Source organism: Euphorbia lathyris, chromosome 8, assembly GCF_963576675.1.
Source record: "Euphorbia lathyris chromosome 8, ddEupLath1.1, whole genome shotgun sequence".
NCBI lineage: Eukaryota > Viridiplantae > Streptophyta > Magnoliopsida > Malpighiales > Euphorbiaceae > Euphorbia > Euphorbia lathyris.
In genome coordinates, this window is record NC_088917.1 from 32,935,860 (window position 1) to 32,952,705 (window position 16,846).

Below are 16,846 nucleotides of genomic sequence, written 5' to 3' on the forward strand. Positions count from 1 at the left end.
TACGGACCAATGAATCTAGGGCTCAACTTTCCTTTCTTGCCAAATCAGAGTAAACCCTTCCACGGTGATACTTTCAGAAATACTTTATCTCCCACATTGTACTCAATCGGTCTACATTTCAAATCTGTATAACTCTTTTGTCTGTCTTGAGCTTCTTTCAGTTTCTGCTGGATAATTTGTACTTTTCAGTCATCAATCGCACTATCTCAGGCCCCAATAACTATCTTTCACCCACTTCGGACCAACATAACGGAGTCCTACACCTTCTTCCATATAATGCCTCATAAGGTGCCATATCAATGCTAGACTGGTAACTGTTATTATATGTAAACTCCATTAAAGGCAAATGCACATCCCAACTACTTTGGAGATTCAGAATACTAGCTCTTAACATATCCTCCAAAGTTTGAATTGTACGCTCACTTTGACCGTCTGACTGTGGATGGAAGGCAGTACTGAAGTTCAATTTAGTTCCCAATGCATTTTGAAAACTAGGCCAAAATCTTGATGTAAAACGAGGATCCCTGTCAGACACAATAGAAACTGTCACACCATGAAGTCTCACAATTTCTTTGACATACAATTGTGCCAACTTTTCTAATGAGAAAGTTACTTTCACTGGTAGAAAATGGGCTGATTTCATCAATCTATCTACAATTACCCATATAGCATCATTACCATGTTGTGTACGAGGTAATCCACTGACAAAATCCATTGTAATGTGCTCCCACTTCCATTCAGGAATAGGAAGTGGTTGCAAAGTACCAGCAGGTCATTGATGCTCAGCTTTGACTTGTTGGCAACTCAAACATCTGCTCACATATTCAGCTATTTCTCTTTTCATCCCTTTCCACCAAAAATGATCACGAAGGTTTCTATACATTTTTGTACTCCCAGGGTGCATTGCATAGGAGGAATCATGAGCTTCTTCTAATATCTCCTTCTTAATATCACTAATATTTGGAACACACATTCGATCTCCAAACATTGGCATGCCATCTATTGAAATCTTGTAATCAGTACACCTTGCTTGCACAACTTCATCTTTAATCCGCTCCAAGAACTCATCTTGACTTTGAGCTTCTCTGATTATATCCCTAAGAATTGGTCTCACCTTCAACATTGCACATAACACTCCTTCATTTTCACAATTCAACTCTACATTTAAAGCCCTCATTTGAAGTAACAAAGGCATTTTTACAGATTTAATATAACTCAAACTTCCAACATTCTTGCGACTCAAAGCATCAGCTACAACATTAGCTTTACCAAGATGATATTCAATTGTCAGATCATAATCTTTCAGTAGCTCAATCCATCTTCTTTGCCTCAAATTTAATTCCTTCTGACTCATTATGTACTTCAAACTCTTGTGATCAGTGAAAATGCGACATTTCTCACCATAAAGATAGTGTCTCCAAATCTTCAAAGCAAACACAACAGCAGCTAATTCAAGATCATGTGTCGGGTAATTCAATTCATGTGGTCTTAACTGTCGTGATGCATAACCAATTACTTTATCATTCTGCATCAACACAATTCCAAGACCTTGCCTTGAAGCATCACTATATATTGTATACCCTTCACCCACTACAGGTAGTGTCAACACTGGAGCACTAATAAGTCTTGACTTCAAAGTATCAAAACTGTTTTGACACTCGGGTGTCCACTTGAATTTTGCTCCCTTTCTCAGCAACTGCGTCATTGGAGAAGCTATAAGTGAGAATCCATTCACAAACCTTCTGTAATACCAAGCTAACCCCAGAAAACTGCGCACTTCATGTACATTCGATGGTGCTTTCCAGTTAGCTACAACTTCAACTTTCTTAGGATCCACTAGAATTCCCTTAGCCGATACCACATGCCCCAAGAACATAATTTCATCAAGCCAAAACTCACATTTACTAAATTTGGCATACAACTGCTTCTCTCTCAAAATCTGCAAAACTGTTCTCAAATGCTTACTGTGGTCTTCCTTACTCTTAGAATACACAAGAATATCATCAATAAACACAATTACAAATGTATCTAAGTAAGGTTTAAATATTCGGTTCATCAGATCCATAAATGCTGCAGGTGCATTAGTTAACCTGAATGGCATTACCAAAAACTCATAATGCCCATATCGAGTTCTAAAAGATGTTTTCTGAACATCTCCTTCTCTGATCTTCAACTGATGATATCCGGTTCTCAGATCAATTTTTGAAAATATTGTTGCCCCTTGCAGCTGATCAAACAAATCATCGATTCTAGGCAACAAATACTTGTTACGGATTGTAACCTTATTCAACTGACGGTAATCTATACACAACCGCATTGTTCCATCCTTTTTCTTCACAAACAACACTGGAGCTCCCCAGGGGGATACACTGGGTCGTATATATCCCTTATCTAACAACTCTTGCAACTGTATTTTTAATTCTTTCATTTCTGTTGGTGCCATTCTATATGGTGCTAGGGATATAGGAGCAGTACCCGGTTGTAAGTCAATTGCAAACTCTACTTCTCTTTCAGGTGGTAACCCTGGTATCTCATCTGGGAACACATCTGGATATTCATTCACAATTGGCACATCTTCTAATTTAGGAGGTTTTTCCATGCTGTCTATCACATATGCTAAGAAAGATTCACACCCCTTCCTTAACATTTTCAAAGCTGTCATAACAGAGACTATATTTCTATGTACACCTCTCTCGCCTTAAAACACATATTTTTCCCCATTAGCTAATAACATATTAACTTTCTTCCTACAACAGTCTACCAAGGCTTGACACTTAGATAATGAATCCATGCCTAATATCACATCAAATGTTTGAACCATTAAAGGTACCAAATTAGCATGTATAAAGGACTCTCCTAACTTTACTTCACAATCAGGATAGACATGTGTACATACTAAAGATTCTCCCATAGGCATGCTAACAATTAAACATCCAGGCATCAATTTCGACTCCCACATTACATCAGACATAAATAAAGGTTATACAAAGGAATGTGTAGCACCAGGATCAATAAGCACATAATCATCTTTTCCAAATAAAGAAATCGTACCAGTGATAACTTCTAGAGATGCAACATCTTCTTGTGGAGTCATAGCAAAAACTCGAGGTTGAGTTGCAACTCTATCCGACTGAGTATCCTGATTTCTAGCTCCCTGAGAAGTATTACCAGCTCCTCTAGCCATATTGGTACCTCTACCATTACCACGACCATTTCCTCTTCCAACTGAATTACCTCCACTTGTTCTGTCACCCTGTGATCCTCGACCTCTCCCAATAGTGTTCAATTTAGGACAATTAGTACATACATGCTCTTCTTCACCACACTCGTAACATGAAATTCTTCTTTTAGATTCTGTTATCCTCCCTGATGACGGGCAATCCTTTTTCAAGTGACCCCTTCCTCCACACTGATAACATCCTAGAGATCTTTTCCTGCATTCTCCAGAATGAAATTTCCCACACTGAACACATTTTGGACCATTACCACTACTAGCAATGGAAGGACTATACGAAGCTTGGCTAATAGTATCAGATGCTCGGAAATTAGTACGGCTCACAAATGCTCCTCTTGTGTTCTGACTCTGAGTTTGACCACCTTGAAACTGAGATGATCCCCCTTTCACAAACTTGGATCTCACAATATCCCCTGACTGCTTCTGACTATTCTCAGATTCTAACTTGCCTTTCAACTTTTCTTTCTGCAATGCTTTTTCCACCCAGCCTCAGTAATGTGTACCTTCATACAAACTCAATTCATTCTGATAAAATGCACTCAGACCATCTTTGAACCTTTCACATTTAACTTCCTCAGTGGGAAACCACTGACTTGCATAACGATATAAATCATCGAACTTGTCCACATACTCCCTCACAGTCATAGTTCCCTGTTTCAAATTAAAGAACTCATTCCTCTTCGCTTTCTGAAATGATTCAGTCAGATATTCTTTCATGAATTCACGTTTGAAAACATCCCAGTTCAAACCTTCAGGATACAAACCCCTAACTCTAGTTAACCATGTATCTGCTGGCCCATGTAATAAACCAAACACGGTTTTTACTTTATCTTCATTACTTAATTGCATAGTACCAAAGGCTTTTTCTGTAGCCTTTAACCAATTATCAGCTTCCTCAGGTTCAATTGTACCCCTAAAATCGAATGCCCCACAATTTTTGGCATCCTCAATTAACTCACTAGGCCTTCGACGTGCCTCGCGTGTTTCCATCATAGTTACTAAAGCTTCAACCAAGGTTCGGGGTTCAAGCTGCAGAACTTGTGCAACTTGTGGCATTGCAGCTTGTGGAGCCACAGGTGGTACGCGATGTTCAGGTTCGGGTGGTATTGGTGGAGGATTCACTGGTTGATTTTCGGATGGTTGTCTTTGAGGTTGGGAAACAGGTGGAACTCTAGCATTAGAGGCTACACTATCCTCTGTGCTCACGGGACCCTGTCCCAATTCTCTTATTTCTGCATTTCTACTTCTACCCCTATTTAGAGGTGGTCGGCCACGTTGTCGTCTTGGAGGCATCTATATGATGAACAAACTATTACATTCTTAATATATGATATATACACTTTAGGAAATTATATACTTGACATATATATACCTATACACATATACATATGGACCAACCTATTTCTCTGATACCAAAATGTCAAACCCGATCCAAAATAGAATCGGATATGACAGTGAGACATTACCACAGACGTGAACGAGTCGGAAGTAACATCTCACAATCAAATGTTAAGAATTACAAATCTTTTTTGAACTTAAAAACATTTTCTACATATACTTTTACATTTGTAAAAGGTCAAAAATTATTTATAAATTTCCAATTACGAATCCTTTTCTCGTGCGTTTTACCAAAACGAGTTTGAAACATAGAAAATTACTCAAATTCTAACATGTTAACTTTTAATTTGCCTAATCTCACAAATTTACACCATACTTGGACATTCAAACCAAAATCTGGCATACCACAACTTCTTTACCCTTTCAAAATTGGCAACTCGGGTGCCTAAACATTCATAAGCACAAAACAAACCTATATCTACATGTACAAAATGGTATGCAATACACTAGAAGATGACTTGGATAATCGTGGCCGTATCCAATCCTCGCCCTAGTATCGAACACTTCCCTCAATACCTCGTACTTCTTCGCCTAAAAACATTAAAACATTTGAAAATATGAGACAAAAATCTCAGTAAGTAACTATCAACTATAGAAACTAGTTTTTACGTAAAATAGCTATATGTATACATTTGTGAAAACATTTAACCAAACCAAACCTTAAACTTATTAACTTGTAAACAACATCCAATTAAAATGGAATTTTAATCAATAATCTCAAATCAAACTTAATCAAAATATAATGATTCTTATATAAACGTTTACTAAAAACCAAAGTTTGAATCAAATTCAACATTGTATCCATCACCGAGTATCCCATCGTAAATCAATCCACAACACACAAACATAATTGAGACATCTCTTTAACCATGCCTAATCCTGTATTGGTCTTACCCAACACTTCGCTGCCAATACCCGACTAGGTCTTTAGACTGTGTACACAGGCCATGTTCCTCACTGAACATGGTCTTCAAATATCAAACCACCCGTCCGGACTACTCCTGATGGATACACCTTTACCCAAAATCCAACCAAACTTCAATTGCATATATTTTCTCATCAAATGGATCAAACTTTACTACAATCATCAATAAATCGAAATCCAACGTTTACTGAACCGAAATAGCAATTGAACCCCTGAAGAAATCCAATTTAACACCATTTGAACAAAATATCATTAAAACCTTTAAAGAAATCCAATTTAACACTAATTAAACCAAAATAACATTAAAACCCTTAAAGAAATCCAAATCAACATCAATTGAACCCAAATATCACTTAAACCCTTAGGGAAACCAATTCAACATCAATTGAACTAAATCATAATCAAACTCTTAAGAAAAACAATTCAACATGAAGGTATGAATCAAAATAGTCCAAAAATTACCATTGTGAACTCATTTTCTTCAAACTTGATCACACACTCAAATCAACAACCAATACTCAAATCATTTCTAGAAAAACCCTTAGGAGACAAATTCAAGAAAATTTATAGCTCAATATACATATATTTATAAATGCAAACCAAAAACTAGTTGATAGTTACTTACCTTAGCTTAAATTTGAGAACAACACCACCAAAACCCTAAATCTGTCCCAAATCTGCCTAGCTCGTATTCGCTGTACACTACTCCAAATAAAAATCCCTCCGGTCAGAAGTTGCTTCTATGTGTCTAGAGTCTCCAGTTAAAGGTTGAGGTGATTTGGACGGTTAGATCTCCGTCAACACCCAAAACGGTGGAGCTACCCTGTTTTTGGTGGTGGTTGAAGGTGGAGAGAGAATGGAGGAAGAACAATGTAGAAGGTAGTGTTTTGATCAAAATGATCCATAATTCTGAATTTATCCTATATATAGGCCTTGATTTGAGTGGATAATTATTCATTTTGGTCCTCCAAAAATCTAATTTTTTTTAAAAACTTACCCTAAACTTATAATTATTATAAAAATGTGCAATTACCCTCAAAACTATACCCGTAACACCTAATTAATCGACTAATCCTAAAACAAATATAATATAACTTAGGTTTTGGGGTATAATAAATAAAAAATTAAGGACACAAACGTGACACAAAATCTTCATGAGAGTCTAACGGCAGGGACTAAACAGTTCACCGAGAAAAACGTTAGGGACTAAATAGTTCACTGAGAAAAAGGTTAGGGACCTTACCATGTGTTTTTGAAAATACAGGGACTAAACAATGTGTTTTGTCAAAATATAGGGACTAATAAATTAATTACCCAAAAAAATTGATAGAAATTTTGGATTTGAATAGTTATGTCAAGTAATAATTTAAATAATATAAAATTAAATAAATTATTATTTTTAATATATTTTAAAAATTAAGGTTTTTTTATAATCCATTTACTCACTTAAATTAAAATATTAATTACTTATTTAATTTAAGTGCGTTTGATAACAGTTGTTTCTCCACCATTTAAATTACTTAATTAAGTTAAAAATCACTTACTTTGGTAAGTCAAAATATTTAATTTAACATTTTTCTTTTATGATCAGAAAAACGATGAAAGCAACAAACTAAGGCTTATCAGCTAAAATAAGTAGTAAAATAAAATCTGGAACCTTCTCCACTCTAATATCATCAACATCAAAATCAGATCCCCTCTTTGCTAAGGCGTGAACAGGCTTGTTGGAGCAACGATTATTGTAAACAAACAGCAGCTGAGGGGAAATAACTGACTTTTCCCAAATATCTTCGATGATGAAAATGGAATCAGCCGAGGGTGGTATATAGCCATTAATCATGTCCACAACATTGCTCGCATCAAGCTCCACCACCAGTCCAAAGAAACCTGCATCAGCAATGATCCGCAAACATTCCCGCAATGCAACAGCCTCAACCACCTCAGGCGAAATACATCCTCCGATAGGTAGACTAGCAGATAGAAGTACCGTGTCGTGTTCATCACGAACAATAGCTCCAGCTCCGCACTTCTCACCGTCCTTCCCAAATGATTGCATCCACATTCATCTTATAAAAATATGGAGGCGGTGGTTTCCACACCGTCTAAACATGAATAGTAGGCGTACCAACTTCATTTTCTTGTCCAACAAGCCAGTCTTGAATCAAAGATGATGCTCTTTCCGCACACGACTTCACACTGTCAACATTCAACCCGTGGGTCCTTCGATTTCTATCAAACCACAACAACCATATTATAACAGCGAAGGTTGGGGCATGGTCATTAGAAATCTGAGTAAATACATTATTCAGCCACTCCACCATATCATCCCTAGTAATAAAAGCAAATTTCATACCGTACGGGAACCGACTCCATTCCAATTTAGCTATTTTACAAGTTTTAAGGTAATGAATGTCGAATTCCATAAGATAGCCACACCCCAAACATTAAATATCCACTTCCAGGTGACGCCTTGCCAAATTAACAAAACAGGGGAGAGTACCTTTACAGCACCGCCAGAGGAAATGTCTCACTTTTGCCGGAACATTAAGTCTCCAAATAAAATTCCACATCCCATAAATTGAGTTTGACGATAAAGATGGTCTAGCCAATCTGTTTTTTCGCAGATGCTCAGTAAGGTGGTATCCCGTCTTCATGACGTAAGCACCATTCTTCGAATGGAGCCATACTAGTCGATCACATGGCAATCTAGCACTTAGTAGGATTCTGAGAATCTGTCTGGCGTCTTCATCAACAAAACACGGCCACAATAGGAATCCTCAAGTATCTCGGTATATGTCCAATCTTCCAAATGTCCAGGCTTCATGAATCCCCGAGGCTGTTCGTTTACTAGGAAAGAAAACGCCACTGAAGACAAATAAGCCATAATAAGATGCTGGAAATGATCGGGGAACTGCATTTTCACCATAACCTGATTCAAGAATCCCCATTCAATATGATCATAAGCCTTACTCATGTCAAGCTTCAAAGCAAATTGACCCACCTTACCCTTTATTCGATTTCGCATAGAGTGAAAGGCCTCAAAAGCAACTAACGCGTTGTCCGTAATCAATCTCCTAGGTATAAAAACACTTTGAGTATGGTGGATGATCTCAGGTAAGACCATTTTCAACCAACTGGCTAATACCTTGGAGATGATTTTGTAGATAACATTACATAAACTAATGGGTCTAAGATCTTTAACAAAGGTCGGTTGTTTTACCTTAGGGATAAGAGTAATGAATGTGTGATTAATCCCTTCGGGCATCTCACCAGACCGTAGGAACTTGAGGACGAATTCCACCACATCATTCCCAACCAGCCCCCAATTTGCCTGGTAAAATAGCCCTGTTATCCCATCCGGTCTAAAGGCTTTTCTCGGATTCATACTCTTCACAACAGCCTCAATCTCCTCACGACTAAAATTAGCCGGTAACAGCTCCTTGTTTTCCTCAGACACTTGGCACATGTTAGGCAAATTTCGTAAGTGCACGGTTTCGCTTGTAGTAATAAAAGATATCGATCCACAAGGAAAGCTATTGACTGTTAAATATTTATTAATTTATTAATTCGCTTTCTTTTGATTATAGAAAATGAATAAGGTGTAAAATGGTTTTGTTGTAAGTAATATAAAATCTAAACTAGATTTCTATGGTTCATTTCCATGCATAGCTCAGGATACACAAAAGGTTTTATTAATTATAAACCATGTTAATACTTCTTCAATCTTTCTGCAGTTGTATCAGATAGAATATATTTAATCCAATCTCTCGATCTAGGATTAAATAACTTAGGAGTTTTTAGATAGATAATTCTAATTCCTCGACCTATCGTAGTGAATTAGAATTAATAATTAAAAATGGAATAAGTAAACAATGTGATACAATTATCTTTTTATAAATTGAATCTCTTCTAACTTCATAAAATGATAATTATTCCTATGTCTTGCTTATATGGATTTCCTTAGAACATTCATAAAGCAATAATGAAATAAGATAATGAATATAGAATAATTTGCATTAGATTGATTTGATTCTTGATAAACAAGTATTGGCAGTGTTGATCATATGTGAAAAGTAAAGAATACAGGGAATAAAGACTATAACAGATGAAAGTATATGGGTTGTAAATCCTTTTACTGTCTCTGTAAGGTTGTCAAGCCTCTGGTTTATCTTCTTCAATTGTATATTTTCTTTGTATCTCGAGGAAGTTTATCTCTCGATCTTGCTTCCTTCAATGCTTAGAACTAAATCCTTAGAAATAATTGTAATTTGATAACTTCAATATAACTCTAAATATTTCTTATGAAATTCTGTAATTATCGATCTATATGTTGAACGGAGAGGAAGATCCTTCTTATAGTTGGTGAAAGATTGTGTCCTTTTGATATGATAACCCTTCATATAGATATGATGAATAGTAACAGCCAATGGTGAAGAGGAATGTTAATCCAGATGAAAGGAGATGCCTTGGATGTGAAGAATCATGTCCTTTTATTGTAAAAATGATTGTCACGAACGAGACAGGGGTGTCACATTCGTGACATGAGGAATCATGCAAAGTTGATGGAATTGTCTGTCACGATCACGACAAATGAATTTCTTCATTGGATGCTTTTGAGTGCATGTCACGATCGTGACAGGCGGGTCACGAATGTGACATGTGTTTTTGCCCCAATTCAGGCTTCTTCTCCCGTCTTCTGCTCGTTTCTTGCTGATATTTCTTTATATTAAGCTGTCATCTGTATTTAACCTATCTCTATTCAAATCATAAACAACCACGTGAAATCTTTCCAAAACATTAAATAAACTAAGCTAAATTCATAAATATAAACGTGAATATGAATACAAAAATATGTAAATTGGACTTATCATAACACTCTGAACCACTCTATCAATTTCACTTGGATTAGAAGAACCAAATAGTTTAGAGAAGAATTTTCTGTTGGACACCACTTCCTTGCATCTCGCTTGAGATCTCATTCCATGCAGAACTGTTAATATCTTTGCATTTATCCTTCCTCAGCCACATTGCTCAAATCAAAATAATCGTTTATTAAACCGATTACCGCCTCGCCACCCATCAAAATCAATCAGAATAGGGAGATGGTCCGATGTTGTAACCCCCTCACTTGGATCACATGATATCTCAACACGATCGGGTGTGCGTTCAATTGCACCTTGTCCTCCTAATGTCACATAACATTTATACAATTAGCCTTAATATAAACTTAATGAAACTATAAACTAATGAATGCTATATGATTTACAAGACACTAACTCCACAAAGTTCATGCAATCTAATCCTTTTGTCTTAGATCATCACATGACCTACTTGCACACATTCTGCCATAACTTTCTCTATATGAATCCAAATGCCCTGTTTCTTGAACCTACTGCAACTAGACATAATGGGTATAACATATCCAAAATTCATGTTAAGATAACTTCTACACAATATATGGCATGCAAAATGATTCTGTCATGTTTCCAGCCAAGAAACAGACTATCCAGATTTGCATCTACCATAATTCAGTCAACCTAGCTCATACTAAACACAATGGATTGCCAAATCCTTTTACAGACATATACTTCAAGTAGTTAGGAACACTTTTTTATAGATAAACTTTCCCAAATTATGACTCTAAGGTCCTCAAAAGGCTACATCAACATGGCTGCCTCACATGACATTCAATTTCGAGGCAGTCATGTTCCATCTAGGTTTTCTTCCTCTATATATGGAATTAAAGTCCCATATTTTACAGAGGGTTTCATAACACATATAGGAACATAGTTTATTCTTTGTGTATCTTCAAATTCGTACAATATCAATATGAAAAACATGATCCAAAATGACTGAAAGTAGTACCCTAGATTTCTGTTTAGGGCACTTGATACATATCTTTCATTTGGACAGCCTATAACCACTTTAAACAACACCAAAACTCAAAAAAACCCAATCACAACTCATCCACAACAAATCCTATGATCATACCTAGGTATTTCAGAATCTCAAACTCATAGAAAACAAGCTAAAACAACATACTAACCTTCAAGTTGTGTCTATCACCTAGTATGCTTCCTAACTTAACTTGTTTGGATTGAAAATGGAAGAAATTGGAAGAGTTTTGTTTGGAGGGTGTTAGGGTATGAACAAGGAAGGTTTTGCTGAAGCTTTGGTCGAAATTGTGGTTGGAATAGATAAAGAATGAGTTGTGTACATCTTTTTAAAAGTGAAGAGGCATCCTTTGTCTTACTATTGAGTGACATCATGCTTTGTGAGGTGCTACTTACTAAACTTAATTTTCAGCCATCCATAAATCTAATTTAATCAATTAAGGACATGTGCATTCATTCATTTAAGTCCAAACTCAATTAACCAATCGTTACATCTTAACGACACACTAATCGCCTCATAATCGCATTATGAATACGAAACTTCTAATGACAATGAGATGAATCTAAAATGCATGTATTCAATCATGAAAACATATATGAATGTGGGAAGACTCATATGTTAGGGTTTTAGGGATGTTACAGATGCAATATGGACCAAGTGTTGTACTTGAGCCTCGGGGAAGTTTCGATCCCATGCTTCATCAGCAAGGAATCTATCGAGTCTCTCATGGATCAATTGATCCACTTCTCTACCATTATTCCACATGAAGTTAGCACCAGAATAGCCAAAATATTTAAGTTGACAAACATCGATACAATTTTGGAAATCTTCCATCTTTTTTAGCTCTTTTTGTCTTCCTCTCCACTTCTCAGAAAGGTGCAAGATTTTGTTAAAATCGCCAAACATAAGAAATGGATGCTGATCCAACTGGCTTAAAAATAACATTAACTCACATGTCAGATGTTTTGTTCCATTTCCCAGCTACCATATATCCCCGCCCCTCTCCCACTACCATCTTCATGGAGCACATGAAAATAGACACAGTGAGCAGAATATCTACACAACTACACTTTCAACTAATATTTTTATAAAAGTTATATAATTCAAATACTTTCAGCATTTACAATATTCAACACTTATTTCTTCAGCACTTAATTTTAAGTTTTATCAAACATTACCTAAGTTTTATAAATTAAGGGTCTAAGATATTTTTTTTAGGGTATAGGATTTATGAATTGGGGTATAGAATTTGTAAATTAAGGCATAAAATCATACTTATGATATATAGGAAATAGTAACATGCTGAGAATTAAGTTTTGTAGTATGATTTAATTGTAATTTTAATAATTAAATACGATTTTCATTTAAAAAGAAAAAAATGTATTAAAAGTTAAAGGGAAATTTACCGGGAAATACAGTTTTTAAAAGTTATTTAAAACTGAAAAAGGCAGCCTCCCCCTTCCTTTCTTTTTGGCGACCGATGGCCACCACCCTCTCTAAGACACCGACGACGGTTTCTTCCATCATTCCGACAACTTCACTTCTCGGCATCACTGATTCGAGTATAGATCCAACAATAAAGATGCGGTTTCTGGTGAACTATAGTTACGTCGATGTCCGACAAGGGGATGAGAGGCAGTGAACGTAGTTCAAATCCACTGATCTATTGGGAAAAATTAGTATCTTTAGTTTGTGGATCCTATCTCTCCTTCTTCTCACCGTTTTCCCAATGACTTCTCTTTCTCCGGTCACCAGCTCACTGTTTCACGACCGCTCTATTAGCTAGACTCATCGGTGACCTGTTCACTTGTCTTCTCCTATTGCAGATGTTTCTCTCATTTTAATTATGCTATCTTATGGGTTTCTATGGTGACACCCACTACACTTTGGTTCTCCGATGGTGATTCCATCATCCTCTTCTCACCGGTGAAGGGTTCGATGTTTCGAGATCTGAGATCTCTAAGTTACTCTCCTCTTATCCTCTGCCATTAAGGTCACTCTTTGACCTTTCCTTATGGTGTTTGGATGGTTTTGGTTGCAATATCTGAACGAGTTTAAGGGTTAAATCCAAACCCCATTCGTTGTTTTTCATGTATTCTAGGGGATTGATTTAGGAATTTGGCCTTCTATTATTATCTTAGGGTTTTTAAAGCATTTCTATGGTTCGCTGACCCTCTTATCTTTGTATACCGTAGAATGAGAATGAGGAATCTCTATTTCCCTAACAGTAAATGGAATTTCGAATTATTCCAAGCATGCTAACATGAAACAATACATCTTAAAAATAATATGGGGTTAAAGCGTGAGGGGTTAGCTGCGCTACATCAAATGATTTCTATGGTTTATCTTTAGGGGTTTCCTATCGATTTTCCCCATTTTCCTCCATTGAATTTCTTAAAGATTCGTAAGAATGTCTCCCTATTGAGGAGTTGACCCCTTTGCGTTTCGTGATTGGTTATCTCCTTTTTGAGAGCTAGGGTTTTCTCGTTATTCGGGTCTACCCAAGATCATATGGATTATGAGTTGGAACTGTCGGGGATTAAGTAAGTTCATGTATTGTGTGAGCTTGTTAGGACTCATAAACTTGATGTTATTTTTTGTTTTGAACTCTCATTTGTAATTCTCATATGAAGTTATTCGAAATAAAATTGGCTTTGAAGGTTGTTATTTGGTGGATTGTATTGGTCATAGCGGGGTCTTTGTGTGATGTGGAAAATTACTAGTTGGTGTTCTTTGCTTTCATTTTCTAGTAATCATAATGATATTGAGAAGGTTGATAGTGGTGTTGGGAATTGGACGCTCACTGGGTTTTATGGGTGTCCAGGGTGTGCTTGTATAAAGGTTTTATGGAATATTTTGCTAATATTGCTAGTGCCTCCTCCCTTTCATGGGCCATTATTGGTGATTTTAACGATCTCCTATTGCATAATGATGAAATGGGTTTAGTGGATCATCTAGAGTGGTGTTTGAAAGGGTTCACAGATATTATTATTGCTTGTGGTCTTATTGATCTTCCGTTGTCGCGTTATCCGTTCTCTTAGATTAGGCATCGGGGGAAGCAAAATGGAGTTTAGGAGAAGCTTGATAGATGTTTTGTTTCCGAAAGTTGGATGGTTCAATTCCCTCATAGTTCTTCTTATAATATCGTTACATTGATTTTAGACCACTCGCCTATTCTGCTACAAACGGACGATCAAATTAGGCAATGCAAAATTTTAAATTTGAAAACAAGTGGCTTCGTGAGGAGGGCTTACGTGATGTGGTGATGCAGGTTTGGCAATTTGAAGGTGAAGGAGCTGTTAATGATAAATTAAAATTGCTAGCTTCCAAAATTTCAAAGTGGGGTCATGGTATTAATATGATTTTCTCTAAAGAAATAAAAGATTGCAATGTCATGTTAGAGTATTTGCATGAAAGTTCTTCTAGTATGGATGTTCAGGAGTATTAGATGGTTCGAAATAAATTTCTCAATATTTTATTGTGTGAAGAAGATCATTGGAGACAAAGAGCAAAGATTATCTGGCTTTAGGAGGGCTATAGCAACACTCGTTTGCCTCATGTCAAAGGAAAATGAATTTTATCTCTAAGCTTCAGAATGAGGGTGGCAATTGAGTTTCAGATTCATAGGGTTTCGGTGATGTAGCTAAGGCTTATTTCTCTAAGCTTTTATTCTGGTAGTAACAGTGAAGGCAACTCAAATAAAATTTCAAATCATTTAATAATTCAAGATTGAGAGACGCAGCTAGGGGTGGGCATCGATTCGGTTTGGTCATTAACTGAATTAAACTTTTAGTTAACCGAGTCGAAATATGTCATATTTTAAAAAATTGACCGAACCAAGTATTCAAAAAAATTTAGTTTGGTTACAGACCAAATAATTGAAAACTCACAATATTTTATTTCTTGTATATTTTTATTTTATTGGTTTTCAAATAATGCACCTGTAAGAAAATTACAATTGAAAAAAAATTAAAGGTAATTACACCAAAATTTATGTATATAAAGATAAAATTATATTTTTAAGAGTTAAGTTATATATTTTATAAGTTATTTATAATATTTTTGATTGAAAGCGGAGGATTAAATGCGGGCTTCAGACATCCCAACTATGTTGGCACCCCCGAAGAACCACTCCTAGAGCCCGAAATAGAATAAAAGTTATTTATAATATATATAAAGATAAAACTATATTTTTTGTATTTATATATTAAGTTCGATTATCGGTTGCATCAATTTTTTTTCCCATAACCGAATCGATAATTGGTTACTAAATTAAACGAAAATTAAAATCGAGCCGAATCAAAATGTTAAAATGAACAATTTGGTAATCAATTATCGATTATTTTGGTTACCCTTAGGTGCAGCCGCATGATTCCACCTCACGCTGACTTCTCCTTTCAATAGACATTGCATGTCCCTTTCTTTCTCCCTCTCGTGCGCCCATCACCCACTATGCCTTTTTCTCCCAAGAGAGTAGCTACATCCAAAAACTCTCTGCTTTTCAGCGATTTGAATTTAAGTAATTTTAATGATTGCAAGTCACTTATAATTTATAAATTGATTCCTTTTGCAACCACTATAGTTATTCTTAAGGGGTGTTTGTTTACTTCATTTCTACTTTTTTTTTTTTAATAACAAAGAAGCAATACAAGAAAGAAAAGAAAACAGAGACTAGCTCGGGATCAACCTCGGGAAAGAAATACCAACTAAATCATCTCTCAGTAGCTCCACCACTTAACTCAGTTTATCATTCAGCTTCATAAATCCCGGCTGGGCAGAATGAGCTTCAGTTGCAAGTCTGTCCGCCACCTTGTTTTGCTCTTGATAGACATGTCGTATATCAACACTAGTAAAGTTACTTAAAACAGAATGAATTTCCTGCAAAATATTCCGAGAGGAACCAATCAGAGCACACGACCCCTTCACACAATTAACAAGCTCCAAGTTGTCCAAGTCCACATCCAACAAACTAACTCCGATGTCTTTGGCTAGCTTCAACCCATACAGCAGGCCCCATATCTCTGCCTCAAATGAATTGCCCTTGCCCATATTGGCCAGAAAACCAGTTCTCTAGCAGCCATAATTATCTCTGATAACACCACCACAAGAAATGTTATTATCGTGGTTCATAGATCCATCAGTGTTCAACCGAAACCAGCCATCTTTAGGCTTGGACCAACTAACTTCAATCGTCTGATAGCTTGTGTCAGTAACCGTCCCATCCTCCTTGACCCAACCATTCGAAAACTCCAAAACCGTCCTGCGAATAATCTCAATTGGGTTTCCAGGAACTTCACCACCTCTGCTAAAACACACATAGTTCTGCCATCTCCAAGCAAACCATCATGTAACCATAAAAGTAATCTGCCAATTTGGGGAGGGTTGTGGCATAG